Source organism: Panthera onca, chromosome F1 (assembly GCF_046562875.1).
Source record: "Panthera onca isolate mPanOnc1 chromosome F1, mPanOnc1 haplotype 2, whole genome shotgun sequence".
Classification (NCBI taxonomy): Eukaryota; Metazoa; Chordata; class Mammalia; order Carnivora; family Felidae; genus Panthera; species Panthera onca.
In genome coordinates this window covers 54705252-54719478 of record NC_138355.1, presented here as the reverse complement: position 1 = coordinate 54719478, position 14227 = coordinate 54705252, and the positions used below count along the sequence as shown (strand labels likewise).

The 14227-nt window shown below is 33.3% G+C and overlaps 1 long non-coding RNA gene across 1 annotated transcript in view; it reads left to right on the top strand.

The window, feature by feature from the left end:
- The window catches only part of LOC132685760 (uncharacterized), a 70888-nt gene extending 57405 nt beyond the window's left edge, over positions 1-13483 (top strand). Inside the window, exons 2-3 of the long non-coding RNA XR_009613308.2 lie at positions 12965-13030; positions 13258-13483. This is a non-coding gene — a long non-coding RNA (uncharacterized LOC132685760). The remainder of the gene's footprint in view (positions 1-12964; positions 13031-13257) is intronic.
- The last annotated feature ends 744 nt before the right edge of the window (positions 13484-14227 follow it).

The window sequence follows — 14227 nt, the reverse complement described above, 5'->3', positions numbered from 1 at the left end:
TGATCTCATGGTCCATGAGTTCGAGCCCCGCGTCGGGCTCTGTGCTGACAGTTCAGAGCCTGGAGCCTGCTTCTGATTCTGTGTCTCCCTCTCTCTCTGACCCTCCCCCGTTCATGCTCTGTCTCTCTCTCTCTCAAAAATAAATTAAAAAAACATTAAAAAAACATTAAAAAAAAAAAAAAAGAAACTGCAAAGAATCAATACATACTCTATGAACAAACAAGCCAAGAATGAAGTTTTATTTTTATAATCATAGGATGTCCAGAAAACATTTAAGGTTGTATTGTGTTCCTTTTTTCTTCTCCTTAAATAGATATGGTTTATCCCATAAAGTCCCACTCTGTAGAGGTCTGTTTTACAAAAATTGATTCTTAAACAGTTACTTATATTGATTTCAAATATCTTAGATATTTTCCTTGATAATATCATTCATATGAGCACAGTATGAAAAATCATGTGTAAGAAGGGCAGGTCCAGTTATTTGTATTTAAACTAATTTTGAACAAAATAAATCCAGAAACATTATCCTAAAATGTTTTCGTTTTGTGGTCTAATCCTTATAATAAAATATTAGAATAAAAAGATATTTTATTTTTATATTATTTTTATGCTTATATATATAGTTTCACAATTTCCTTCCAATATCGACACAAAATTTCAAACAATAAGTATCACTTGTGAATGGTTAATTAAGGTATTATACTGGAATATGAACTGTTAAGTGAGCAAGGGGTTTTGTTATTTTGTTGCTTGCTCTTACGTTCACTTGCTAAAAGTAGTGCCTGGACTATAAACAGAAGCTCAAGATGTGTTGAATAAATGAATGAAACAAATGGAGATGGAGTAATGCAATTATATCTTCTAAAATCATGTTAGGAAGAAATATAAGGATAATATCAGATAATTTAATATGTGAAAATCTTTTCCATAGCGAGAGAAAAAAAATCATAGGTTCCCAAAATAGATACCCAAAATGCATTTGTATGATAAATTTTAACAAATTTATTGGGAGTTTCAAGTTTTTCTACTATCTACTTTTGATTAGTCAAGTAATTCAATTTGTCTTTACTTTCTTCTTTTTTGAACACACATGGAGACTCACACAGCTTTCCGTAAATTAAGGTATTTCAATCAAGAAGAAAAGTGAACCCTTTGCATATTCTTCTCTTAATTTTATTTTTAAATATTCTATGTAATTTATATTTAGTATTGATTAATGTGAAAAATGGCATATAGAAAAAAATTATCTTTGTTTTCCTAATTATTATTTCTGAAAGCTCCCAAAATCTTATAAGCATGCATGTTTAATATTTTAGTATACAAAGCTAAAGCAAAATTAATTTTCATTTTTAAAAATTTTAATTCCACTGGAGTTAACAAACTCTTAACTATAGAGAACAAACTAATGGTTACCCATGGAAAAGTAGGGGGGGTGGTGATGGATGAAACAGGCAGTGGGGATTAAAGGGCACACTCATATGGGGCACCTGGGTGTCTCAGACGGTTAAACGTCCAACTTAGCTCAGGTCATGATTTCACAGTTCATGGGTTCGAGCCCTGCATCAGGCTCTGTGCTGACAGCTCAGAGCCTAGAGCCTGGTTCAGATTCTCTGTCTCCCTCTCTCTCTCTCTCTCTGCCCCGCCCTCACTATGCTCTGTCTCTCTCCAGCTCTCAAAAATGAATAAATGTTAAAAAAAAAAATTTAAAAAGCACACTTATCATAATGAGCATGGAATAATGTATAGAATTGTTGAATCACTGTATTGCACACCTGAAACTAATATAACACTGCATATTAACTGTACTTCAGTTAGAAAAAAGGGTGTGTTATAAGTTTCTATGGTTAAAGAGATACTATATTGTCATAATAGCCAAAGTATTCAATAGTAGATTAATTATTTTGAGCACTATACATTTGATCACTAATTTTCATGACTCAATGCAGTTCATATTTTCCCTTCTTTTTTTTTTTTTAAACCTCCAAACATCTGAATATATGTGTTCAGAATGTTTTAGGCTCTATGTGACAAATACTGAAGTGGTAGCTTGAGATCTAAGTGTATTTATTCTTGATTACCAACACACACAAACATACAGAGTGAAGTAGATGATCCTAGGCTAGTCAGAGGCTCTAAGATGTCAACAAAGTGAAACAATTAAAAAAATAATAACAAAGCAAACAAAATTGAACCTGACCGCTGACCTCTGATGGCTGGAAACTTGCCCCTGACTGTGAATATCTAGGAAACACAAACATAAATATCTTCAGGAAATATTAGCAGAGATAGAAGAACATTCCTCAATCAAAAAATAAATTAAGCATGCCCATGTTCTGGAGAACATGAGTGCCTATTCTTCCTTCTTCCCATTCTTTTTCATTTTGGTACCTGTTACCTAAGAGCAAAGTCACCCAGTGATCTGATTTTCCTTTCTTCCTAAGTCACCTAATAAAGAACAACTCTTATTTACATTATACCACCCCTAAATCACCTAGAACAAACAAACATTATATGAAAAGTCTTTTAAATAATATGCTCCAGATTTCCATAAGGTATCTTTCACTTATTGTTTTAAGTTAACTTTTCTTTGACAACAGGTTTATTACTGCTGAACTCTAACAGGTGGGCTTTAATAAAATAGGAGAAATCTTTCAATACCACTTTTTAATCTTCAGGCTATTGGCTTTTTATTTCTGCTCATTTTCTCAATGTCATAAGAATGCTGCTTTACATTCATACATCATGCCATCACTCCTATATGCTTAACTGGAAGAAGAAAAAAATGAAGCCACAATCCTTATTTTTCCCTTTGAAATCGCCTTCTTATATAATAAACATAATCTTTTCCAAATACCCCGTATAGATTTTCCTTTATACCTCATTGACTACTGATAAATCAACCTTGTTTGGAGAGGAAATTGGAAAAATAAATACATGATTAAAAAAATGGCAGTGCTGTGTTTTGATTAGACAAATAATGATTTATCCTTCAGGAAAGAAAGAATTCTTTGCAGCTAGAGTTATCAGATCAGGATCACTTCACCTTGATAAAAAAATTAATTTTTGTACCTGAAATAATAATAGTAATAACAATATTTTTATCAAACTTAAAAAAATGGAGGATGATAGAATCTTCATGCAGAATAGTAGAAAAGGAAAATATGGAATTAATGAATCAAAGAGTCTCACTATGAGTATTGGAGTTCCGCATCTGTAGACATACCTGCTACACTTAAGGGCAAAAATATGAAATACATTTAAACTTTGGTTTGTGAGCAAAATTCATTCTGAAAACATGCTTGTCATCCAAAGCACTTGTATATCAAAGCGAATTACCCCATAAGAAATAATGGAAACTCAGATAATTCATTCCGCAACCCAAAAATATTCACATAAAAATGATTACAATACTGTAATATAGTACAAAATAATAAAGGAAATGCAAAATGTAAAGAAAAATACACATATTAACCTGCTATTACCTTTGAAAACATTTGTGGCTGGTGTGAGGGAGACGAGAGAGAAGGGTTATTGTGTAGGATGACTTTTACTATCACTAATGGAATCACTGCTATCTGTTGGCTCACTGGAATCTTTTTCTGCATGGGGGCCATTGTATGTGCTCTCATGGATGTTGACTACAGTACAGTATTCATAAACTCTGTCATATACTGTATTTAACTGACAATAAGGTAGCAGAAGAAAGGGTTTTTTTCTGAAGGCAGCCTGACCTAGAATGAAGCAAAGCATTCCTAAGCTTACTCTCTTATGGAAAAGCAAAGGACTGTCCTCCATACGTGCTCTAAAGTGACAAAAAATACACTAGTGCCAGTTGTGCACACCTTCCAGTGTTCTGAAAAATCACTGATTTCTGCCAAACACTGTGGCCTGAGACCAAGCATTTGAGCATGGGAGATGATCACTCATAATCCCGCAATGAGAGAGACAGAGAGAGAGAGAGAGAGAGAGAGAGAGAGAGAGAGAAGAACCATTGGCTCAGTTGTGATCATGTGATGTTTGGCATCATGTATTACTTGTATTGCAAGATATCACTCTTTCTATCCAGTTAAAATTTATTAGAAATGTTTGCTCGTCTTGAAGAACACTCACAGAGCAAGTTACTTGCAATCCAAGGTTTTATTGTACTTACAAGACTATTTAAAACCATTGGAAAATGAAAGGAAGACTACATGTTTGCACTTTTCACACATGGCTTTATTTTTTACTGAAATTTGGCTGCAGGAAAAAGTGTTGAGAGTGTCCACAAACCCACAACCAACTATGACACCATACAACACAGCAATTTTTCAAGTTTCCTTTTAGAGGAGAACAGCCCAAGTTTCTCTAATTTTACTTCTTAGATTTGCTTCTTAATCCACAGGAGAATCACGGTTTTGACTTCACAAGTAAACAAATTATAAAATGTTACTTGGAATGAAAATGTGTAATATATATCTGAAAAGACAGTATGTTTTTTGAAAAATATGTGTTAGATATTTGAATATATTGGGAGTTAAATACATATTTGTTTATGTATGATGAATTTATATTTTTCGCAGTATTTGTTCAAAAGAATGAAAGGAATATGACACTGCTAGATACTGAGACCAAAGGAGAGTCCAAAACAAATCCAGTTCCAAGTATCAAGTAGTTGATATTATAGGAGCCCATTTGCAACCAGCTGCTGCATCAAAATTTGTTTTCATTTCCATAACAAAGTAGAATGTGCTTCTGACCCACATAATAGTTCAAGTGTTTCTGGTTGATGAATGGCTTTCTTCCATGTAGACATTCAAAGATTCAGGTTCCTTCCATTTTATAGCTCTCATGTCACCAAGAACCATAGAATTCTCTATGAAAAGGGAAGAAAGAGCTAGCAGTTTCTGATGCAGAATAACTGTAACATATTCACTGGAGCTCTAAAAATCAAAGTGAGATCATATTGAGAAAAGGTGGATCTTAAAAGACAAAGTTGGACATGGGGACCACAGTCTAGACATGCATGTCTAGACATGAAAACCCATGTTCTTCATCTTGTCTGTGGCTAATTTTTAGTGAATCTTAAACTCACAATCAAAATATTGAAAATGTGTTAGAGGAGAACACAGGCAGAAACTTCTTTGACAGCTGGAGCAACTTCTTACGAGACATGTTGCCAAAGGTAAGGGAAACAAAAGCAAACGTGAACTATGGGACCTCATCAAGATAAAAATCTTCTGCACAGCAAAGGAAAAAATCAACAAAACTAAAGGGCAGACTACAAAATGGGAGAAGATATTTGCAAAGGACATATCTGATAAACGTTTAGTATCTAAAATCTATAAGAATTTATCAAACTCAACACCCCAAAAAACAAATAACCCAGTTAAGATGGGCAGAAGACATGAATAGATAATTTTCCAAATAAGACATCCAGGTGGCTAACAGACACATGAAAAGATTCTCAACATCACTGATCCCCAGGGAAATGCAAATCAAAACCGTGATGAGATACCACATCATACCTGTCAGAATGGCTATAATTAACAACAAAAGAAACAAGTATTGACAAGGATGCAGCGAAAGAGGAACCCTCTTGCACTGTTTGTAGGACTGCAAACTGGTGTAGCCACTCTGGAGATTGACTAAAACTAAAGATAGAACAACCCTACAATCCAGCAATTGCACTATTAGGTATTTTCCCAAAGGATACAAAAATACAGATTCAAAGGGGTATCTACACTCCAATGTTTATAGCAGCATTATCAACAATAGCTAAACTATGGAGAGAGCCCAAATGTCCATCCACTGATGAATGGATAAGGAAGATGTAGTGTATATATATACAATGGAATATTAGTCATCAAAATGAATGAAATCTTGCCATTTGCAACAACGTGGATGGAGCTAGAATGTATTATGCTAAGTGAAATTAGCCAATGAGAGAAGGCAAATGCCGTATGATTTTACACATATGTGAAATTTAAGAAACAAAACAGATGAACACATAGGAATGAGGGGAAAAAAAGAGAAGGGAGGGAAACAAACCATAAAACACTTTTAGTTATAGAGAACCAACTATGAGTTAATAGAAGGAGGTGGGCAGGAGATGGGCTAGAAGGGTGATGGGTACTAAGGAGGGCACTTGTTGGGATGAGCACTGGGTGTTTTATGTAAGTGATGAATCACTGAATTCTACTCCTGAAACCAATATTACACTGTTTGTTAACTAAAATTTAAATTAAAAAAAAAGAAAAAGTAAACTATTCTGAACACATAAAATACTATCAAGTATGAATATAAAAATATTAGAGAACATAGTGTCACTGATAATATATGACTTATTTAAAAAAAAGCTTAATGTTTTGACCAGATTTTATTTATTTTGCCTTTTCACTATAGTTAATTAAATCTTCAGAAGTCATTTGCTAGCTAAATTAGTATCATAATACTTTAATTTTCATGAAATTACAATTAGGCCTGGCCTACTTTGACATTGAAAGGGAAGAGATGGGGGCGCCTGGGTGGCTCAGTCGGTTGAGCGTCCGACTTCAGCTCAGGTCACGATCTCACGGTCCGTGAGTTCGAGCCCCGCGTCGGGCTCTGGGCTGATGGCTTAGAGCCTGGAGCCTGCTTCTGATTCTGTGTCTCCCTCTCTCTCTCTGCCCCTCCCCTGTTCATGCTCTGTCTCTGTCTCAAAAATAAATAAACGTTAAAAAAAAAATTAAAAAAAAAAAAGAAAGGGAAGAGATGCTTGCCAAGTCCATTATGATTCCCAACCACCCTTTGTGGTACTTTTTGTGTAGACTTTATTGTATCAGGTATAACAAAAGTGTTTGAGGAATTACTGTTAATCCCTATAGTCTGTGTCAGTCTCCATTACCTGATATACTAAACAGATGAGGCTACCAAATGGTTAGAGGGAATCAGAAATGATTCATCCAATGTTTGTGTTTTTTTTGTCCTCCTGGTATAATATATTGCATAATTTTACTACAAGGGAGGGCTTAAATGATTCCAAACATTCCCATTTAAAATTACAATTAAAACCCTGTGAAAGGGAGATTTGGTGGATGTCATATAAGAAGGGCAAGTCACAATCTTTCATTTACGTGCAATCTGTGTTATTGGCATCATGTTCTTATGTAGTAAGAATGAAGTGACAGAATACCATCCTCAGTATTGTTTTCTAACCTTCTACTATAACCTCCAAGAATGTGCATATCTTCTAAGTTATGCTTTTGTGACTTTTAAAATGTCCTCTCTTTCTGCATGAGAATTGGTACATTGAGGCTCATGTCTTAATAGAAGATCCTCTGATTTCCATATACTGGTCCTGGCTTTCAGCCACATGTGTAGTCTTCACTTCTGACAACTAATCAGGTGTCCAGAAAAATATAAAAAGTTTCCCCTTAACAGAAATAGAAAGAAATATATTTTCTTTCTCTTAGGTTGTTTTATTTTTCTTCTTTATAAGTTTTCAATGGGCATGCTAAGAACAGCAAAGAAATAGAAATACTGCTTACTTTTATTTATTTTAATGTTTGTCATTTGTTATTTCTCCCTTGGCCACATCTCCATAGTCTAAGTTCATATCTTGAAGATTACCCAGTAATTTTTACTACTTCATCCCAAGGATGTCTAGGAAGCATAATGAAAGTTCAGTTTTCAAGCTTTTTACTCCATTTCATTGAAAAAGTGAACGAGTCTGAAAACCCATGGAGGTCTGCAACCTCCACCAAGTTGTGTTAAGATAAAAGTTGACGTGTAAAAGTAAATGATACCTAATAGTAAACTTTACTAATGATGAAAAAGATAAAAGCAAGAATCAAGCATAAATAAAATATACCTGAAATTCAAAACTTTTGGAACCTAAAACCATGAGAAATATTTTCTAAAGTATTTATTTTTCCTGCATCAGGTTATGTGATTTTATGCAGACATGTTGTTTAAAATGTAGCTGTTTTCAGATTTGGTGAGTTTTTCCCCTCCAGTTATAAAAAAATAATGAAGAAAAAATACTTAATACTGACTCCATTTATCCTTCATCCAAACAGGTTTCATTAAAAAATAAGCAATTTAGGGGCACCTGGGTGGCTCACTTGGTTGAGCGTCTGACTTCGGCTCAGGTTGTAATCTCATGGTTCATGAGTTTGAGCCCCATATTGGGCTCACTGCTGTCAGCACAGAACACACTTCGGATCCTCCCTCTCTCTCTCTATCTCTCTCTCTCTCTCTCTCTCTCTCTCTCTCTCTCTCTCTTCCCCCCCCCCGCTTCCACTCTCCAAAATAAAAAATAAATAAAGAAACATTTAAAAATTAATAAGCAATTTAGGTAGATTATGTATTGTTAAAAATCTTCTATGAGAGGAGACTTGTATATGCATATTTCTGCTAGTGTTATTCTCAGATTTTCTATGTCAGATTCTTTAACCGGGGATCTATGTTTTTCAGAATTCATTCATCTGGTAAATTTAGAAAATACTTCCTAATCTTTAACTTAAAATAAGTTATTTATGTTTCATTAAAAAATAACAAAATATAAGTTATATAACAAAAGAAATTTTCCTAAATGATTTCACTATTGAAAGATACAGTCACATGGTGAGGGGAATCTTGGGAAAACACTCTGAGAAGCAGCTAGATACCTGAGATATCTGATACAGATAGATGGATGAATGGATGGATAGATAGATACATATGGAGATAGATAAATATCTTGATGTTTAGTAGAAGCCAAGCTGTGATTGCAATATTTCTGTTTTTTAAACTATGAAAGAGAATAGTTTTTATTTACTGTATAATGACATAGTAACCATAATAACCTATAGAATTCTTATTATATTGAAGAAAAATTCTGATTTATAAATACTTGTGTTTATATGAAATACCATTCCTTCAATTAAATTTTCTTGAATTTAATTTAAAAATTAACATTGTTCTACAAAAATAAGAGTATAAAATTGAAATTTAAATGTATAACTGGTATAAAGAATCTGTTTTCCCAATCATGCTTACATTTGAAAGCCATGAGACTTTCATAATTATGCTTCTTCGTTAATAGAAAAGGATTTGTACTCTTGGTAAAATTATTAAACAAGTATATTATTGAAAATGAAACTTATTTAATAATAAAATAATAGTAAAATATGCCTAGACATTGTTCTGAATGTTTACAATCTTGTAATAAATGAATTAATAGAGAATCTTTGAAAAAATATCTTGGCCTTAGATTTAATTAAGTAACAGCTGAACCACATCTGAACTTCCGTGTAGTACACAGTGTGAAATAGAATTTTTAATGTAAAGGTTAATGAGTTAATTAGCCACATTTAAATGTTTAATTCAAATAAATGTTCAACCAGTTAACTGTAAAGTTCAGCCATTTTCTCTTCTTTGCTTATTTGCTCTAAGATTCTTCTCTGAAGTTTGGCAAATGGTGTAACATAAGATTAGGGAGAGAGAATGCAAGAATTTGACCATGTTATTTTGATAAGGAATGTATATTAAAATGAAATATGTAATAAAATCTGGTAAATACTAATAATCTGGTAACCATAAAGACCGTCTCAACTCAGCTTGTATAGTTGTTGGTATATTCCTTCTATTTCATTTGAAATACTTTTTTCTGGTGTATTGCCAATCATCTGAAAACTAAATAATTCAAAGATAAATCCATTTTCCAATTAATGTCTTATACCTCAGAAAGAGTATATTCACCACACTCTTTTTAATAATAATACACCCATCTTCACACAAAAAAATGAAGGAAACAAAGCATGGATACATACCACATGCTATTTCCCTTATTGTTATCTATTTATTCTTTACTTTTCAAATATGAACAGTTTTATTTATATCATAAGAATATGAGGAAACATCTTTAAAGGGTTATATCTACTTATTGTTTAGGGTGGTTTTAGAAATAATAATATACTGGAGTGCCTGCGTGACTCAGTTGGTTAAGCGTCCGACTTCGGCTCAGGTCATGGTCTCATGGCTCGTGAGTTAGGGCCCCATATAGGGCTCTGTGCTGACAGCTCAGAGCCTGGAGCCTGCTTCAGATTCTGTCTCCTTCTCTCTCTGTACCTCCTCCACTTGCACTCTGTCTCTCTTTCTCTTTCTCTCTCGCAAAAATAAACATTAAACAATTATTAAAAAAACAAAAAATAATAATAATATACTATACATATAAGTGGCTCAGTCAGTTGAAAGTCTGACTCTTGGTTTCAGCTTAGGTCATGACCAGGGTCATGGGACTGAACCCTGTGTCGGATTCCGTGGTGAAAGTGGAGCCTGCTTAAGATTCTCTCTCTTTCTCCCTCTGCCCTTCTCCTCTACTCATGCTCTCTCAAATACTACTACTACTACTAATATACTATACATAATGAGGAAATTATAGTTGGATTTTTCCATTATAATATTTTTAATATTATAGTGTTTTCATTCACCAAATAAGTAATATTCTGAACCTATATATAACTTGCTCAAAAAATGGAGTCTAATATACATTTTAATAAAATGCATATAATAATTTTAACTGGTTATGCAGCTCAACATACCTCTATCTTTATGGTTGCTATTTATTTTAATATCTTGGTTCATCTCTGTCATTTGAGTTTTTGAGTTCTAATCCATATATTTCCTTTCATAACTGCCAGAACCACAATTTTCCATTGGAATGGATCCACATTAATTAGCTCTGTCTGCTTTTACCCACTGTATTTCTTTTATCTACAATCCTTCTTACATTTCTGGCTTAAATGCAATTTTCTCATCAGCATTAAACACACCATTCATGATTCTACACTCAAAAAACAAAATTGCGGGATTATTCAGAGAAAACAAGCACTTGACTCCTTTTCAAAACTGTCCTCAATTATTTCTCAATTCAAAAGAGAAAATTGAAGTCACACTTCTGTTACTATAACACGGAAGCAGAATTTCGGAGAAGCCACAAGACTTGAGTCAATCACAATTACTTCTATGATATGAATAAGCTTTGAATAAAAAGACTCAACACTTCAAGTACGTGCTTCAATTAAGAATTGAGGGATAAATTTACTCTATGGGATAAGAGAGACCGAATTTAGTAACTTAAGTATAGCCAAAGGCAAGGAATAAGGTAATTTATCCTTTAGTACTTTAAAATATATTTCAAGTCTCAAATATTATCAATTACTGTATAAGCATAATAATCAAAATTGTAGCTATTCTAAGATTTTCATATAAGTACTAATATGACTTAGTTAAGACTATCAGTTTCTCATAGGCAGAGAATACTAAAGTTCCATCCATAATTAATCTTTCTGTCACAACTTTAAATATACACAGTATTCACTGAATAAATCTAAATTTAAGAATCTTTCCCTTTTAATGACTTTCACTACTTTGTTTTACCAGCTCCAATGTCTCATATAATAAGTCAACACAAAACCTACCTCTGTTCCCTTTCTTTTTAAATTGGCAGCTATTTTCTGAACTCCATAATTATTTTGCCACTACTGGTTATCATAGAAGTGTTTGTTTTCTTGTGAAATGCAAAGTTTTCTGTCTCCTGCCTGCTTATGAGAATTTTGATTTTGCCATATCAGTTTGTTCCACATCTCTTCCTCTTTAGTGAGTTATGTTTTGCTGGACAGTTTTCCTGGGTGCTGGTGATGTATGATCTGGAGAAAAGGAAGGGGTAGGAGAGAGTGAGGAGAGGACTGGGAGGAGTAAATTTATGGGAAGCTTGCTGGAGGAGTACTTAAGACTGGGCAGCTCTGCTTCGTAACGTTATTCAGAGAGTGATTGGGTTTCTCCATCTGTTTGCCCACAGTTTTTGCAGAGCATGGATTTTGTCCACCCTGTCGAAAGAGCTCACCACTCCCACATTTGGCTTCAGATATAGGGCTGGAGGGGAAAAGGCAGTGAAGGGTGTACAACTTTGTTCTGAAGATAGTACACAGAAGTTGGCGCGTAGCATTTCTGTTCATATTTTATTTGACAGAACATAGTGATGTGGTTACACTGAGCTTCAAGGTTTTCTGGTTTGCCACTAAAACTTGAGTTGATAGTTTCCATTACTAAACTAAAAATGGAGAGAATAGATAACTTGAAGACAACTAAAATTATTAGCTAAAAAATGAATAAAATAAAAATTAATGGCCCTGAGCTTTTCTTTCACTCACTGAGATATAACATCTTGATCAGAAGCATCTCATTGACCTAGCTAACAGAGGATTAAATAAGTAATATCAACCGCTCATGTTATTGTTGATTTTGTCCAGCAAGAATATTCGCAGGTAAACTTACTATGTGAAAATGAATGTACAGCATTTAATTTATTTGTTTCCTATTTAAAGAGTATTTATTTATTTTTAGGTTTGTATTTAAATTCCAGTTAGTTAACATACAGTATAATATTAGTTTCAGGTTAATTTGTTTGCTTCTTCATAGTTCACAAGTAGGTTTTTTTAAATAGCGATTCCATTTACAAATATATTTTATGTTTGAATTTGTCTCAGTTAAAAGAGATAGCTTAAATAAAGAATTATTTTTTTATCATTAAGGTTCAGTATAATTTTAAAAATAATCAACTCAAGAAAATAAGGGACTACATTTGTGTAAAAATTACTTGCTCTCAAATGATTACTTTATACTGGTAATGTGCAAATCAGTTATGAGAGTAGCATGAATTAATGAAACCAAATTAGTAATTATTTAAAATATACCCTTAAAATGCATAGTTTGTGTTTTTATTTATTCTTTTATTTCTTGAAGAATATTTCCAGATTTCAAGTAAACATACTAAGTAATGTTTGTGTATTAAATGCTAATTGGTTCTAAATTATGAACTGCATCCTAAATGTAGAATATTCTGTTTACCTGTAGGTTGCTGGTCATAAAGCCGAGAAAATCAGCTCATATAAGTTATGTTAATTGTAACACACAAACGTTATTCTTCATGCCAAGTTTATAATTGAGACTGTTTATTTTGCAGGATGTTCAAGAGCAGCTGTGGGCTATAACCAAGAGGAGTTATCTTTGCATTTTTCATTGTTGCTTGGTGAGTGCCTAATTTTTTCTCTGATATTTCCTCATGTAATGATTACAATTAAAATGTGATATTTTTATTCCACTCTGTGTATTAATTTTAAAACCATTAATTTAAAAGTTTTAACAATGGACATGCTATTTTCTTGTAATTAATTCATAATAATAGAATATATTTACTCTGATGAGACAAAGACAGAACACACTAATAAATATGCAATCTGACTTTTATGGTTTTAGAAGCAGAAACAATGTAGACATCAGTGTTGACGGATGATTGAAGAAATTGGCATTATACAATTCATTTGGTTAAGCTAAAAGGCTCCTCAAGTTCTCTTTATGTTTTTGTAATACACTTAAACAGTATTTTTATAAGCATGACATACAAGTGTATGGGGATGAAAAGGAGCACATAAATAAATGTGGGCTATCCCTCACTTTAAATAAAAGTCATCCTGTGTTTATAGTTATGTGGAAATCTTTATTCGTATTTTTAATCAAGAAGAACAGTGATTTCATTTTCAATTGGTCTGTAACCTCCTCTATAATATAACTTATATTATTCGTCTTGAATCACAGTTGCAGGGTTTAAATATATCTTTAAACAACACAGCTAATTTAGCCATTATGATAGATGATTATTCTTTTTGTTGTTGTTGTTTATTTATTTATTTTGAGAGGGGGGTGGAGGGAGAGAGAGAATCCCAAGCAGACTCTGCATTGTCAGTGTGAATCTCACAAACCATGAGATCATAACCTGAGCCGAAGTTGGACCAAAGCGGGACACTTAACCCACTGGGCCACCCAGGCACCCCTAGATGCTTATTCTTATAATGAGACTTGTGTCTGTAATAGGTATGGGCTTTAGACTGGAACTTTATGTGGGCTTTAAGCAGGGACTGTATGGGTCCTTGGGATGTCTCTTGGGAAGCATGTATGTGAGTAAATTTTATCCATTTAAGGAAAATGGAGTAAGTGATTAGTAACTACAAAACTAGACTATAGCAGAGGCTATGTTATTTTTTCACTGAACTATCTTTGCTTGCCCTATATATGAATGAAAGGCTAAAGAAGAAATGATTCTGCACTCTCCAATATAGTAGCCAAATGCCACATGTATCTGTTGAGAAGTTGAAAGGTAGATACTGCACTGGAGGAACTTAATTTTTAACTTAAGTTAATTTAAACTTAAAGACCTACATAGGATTTA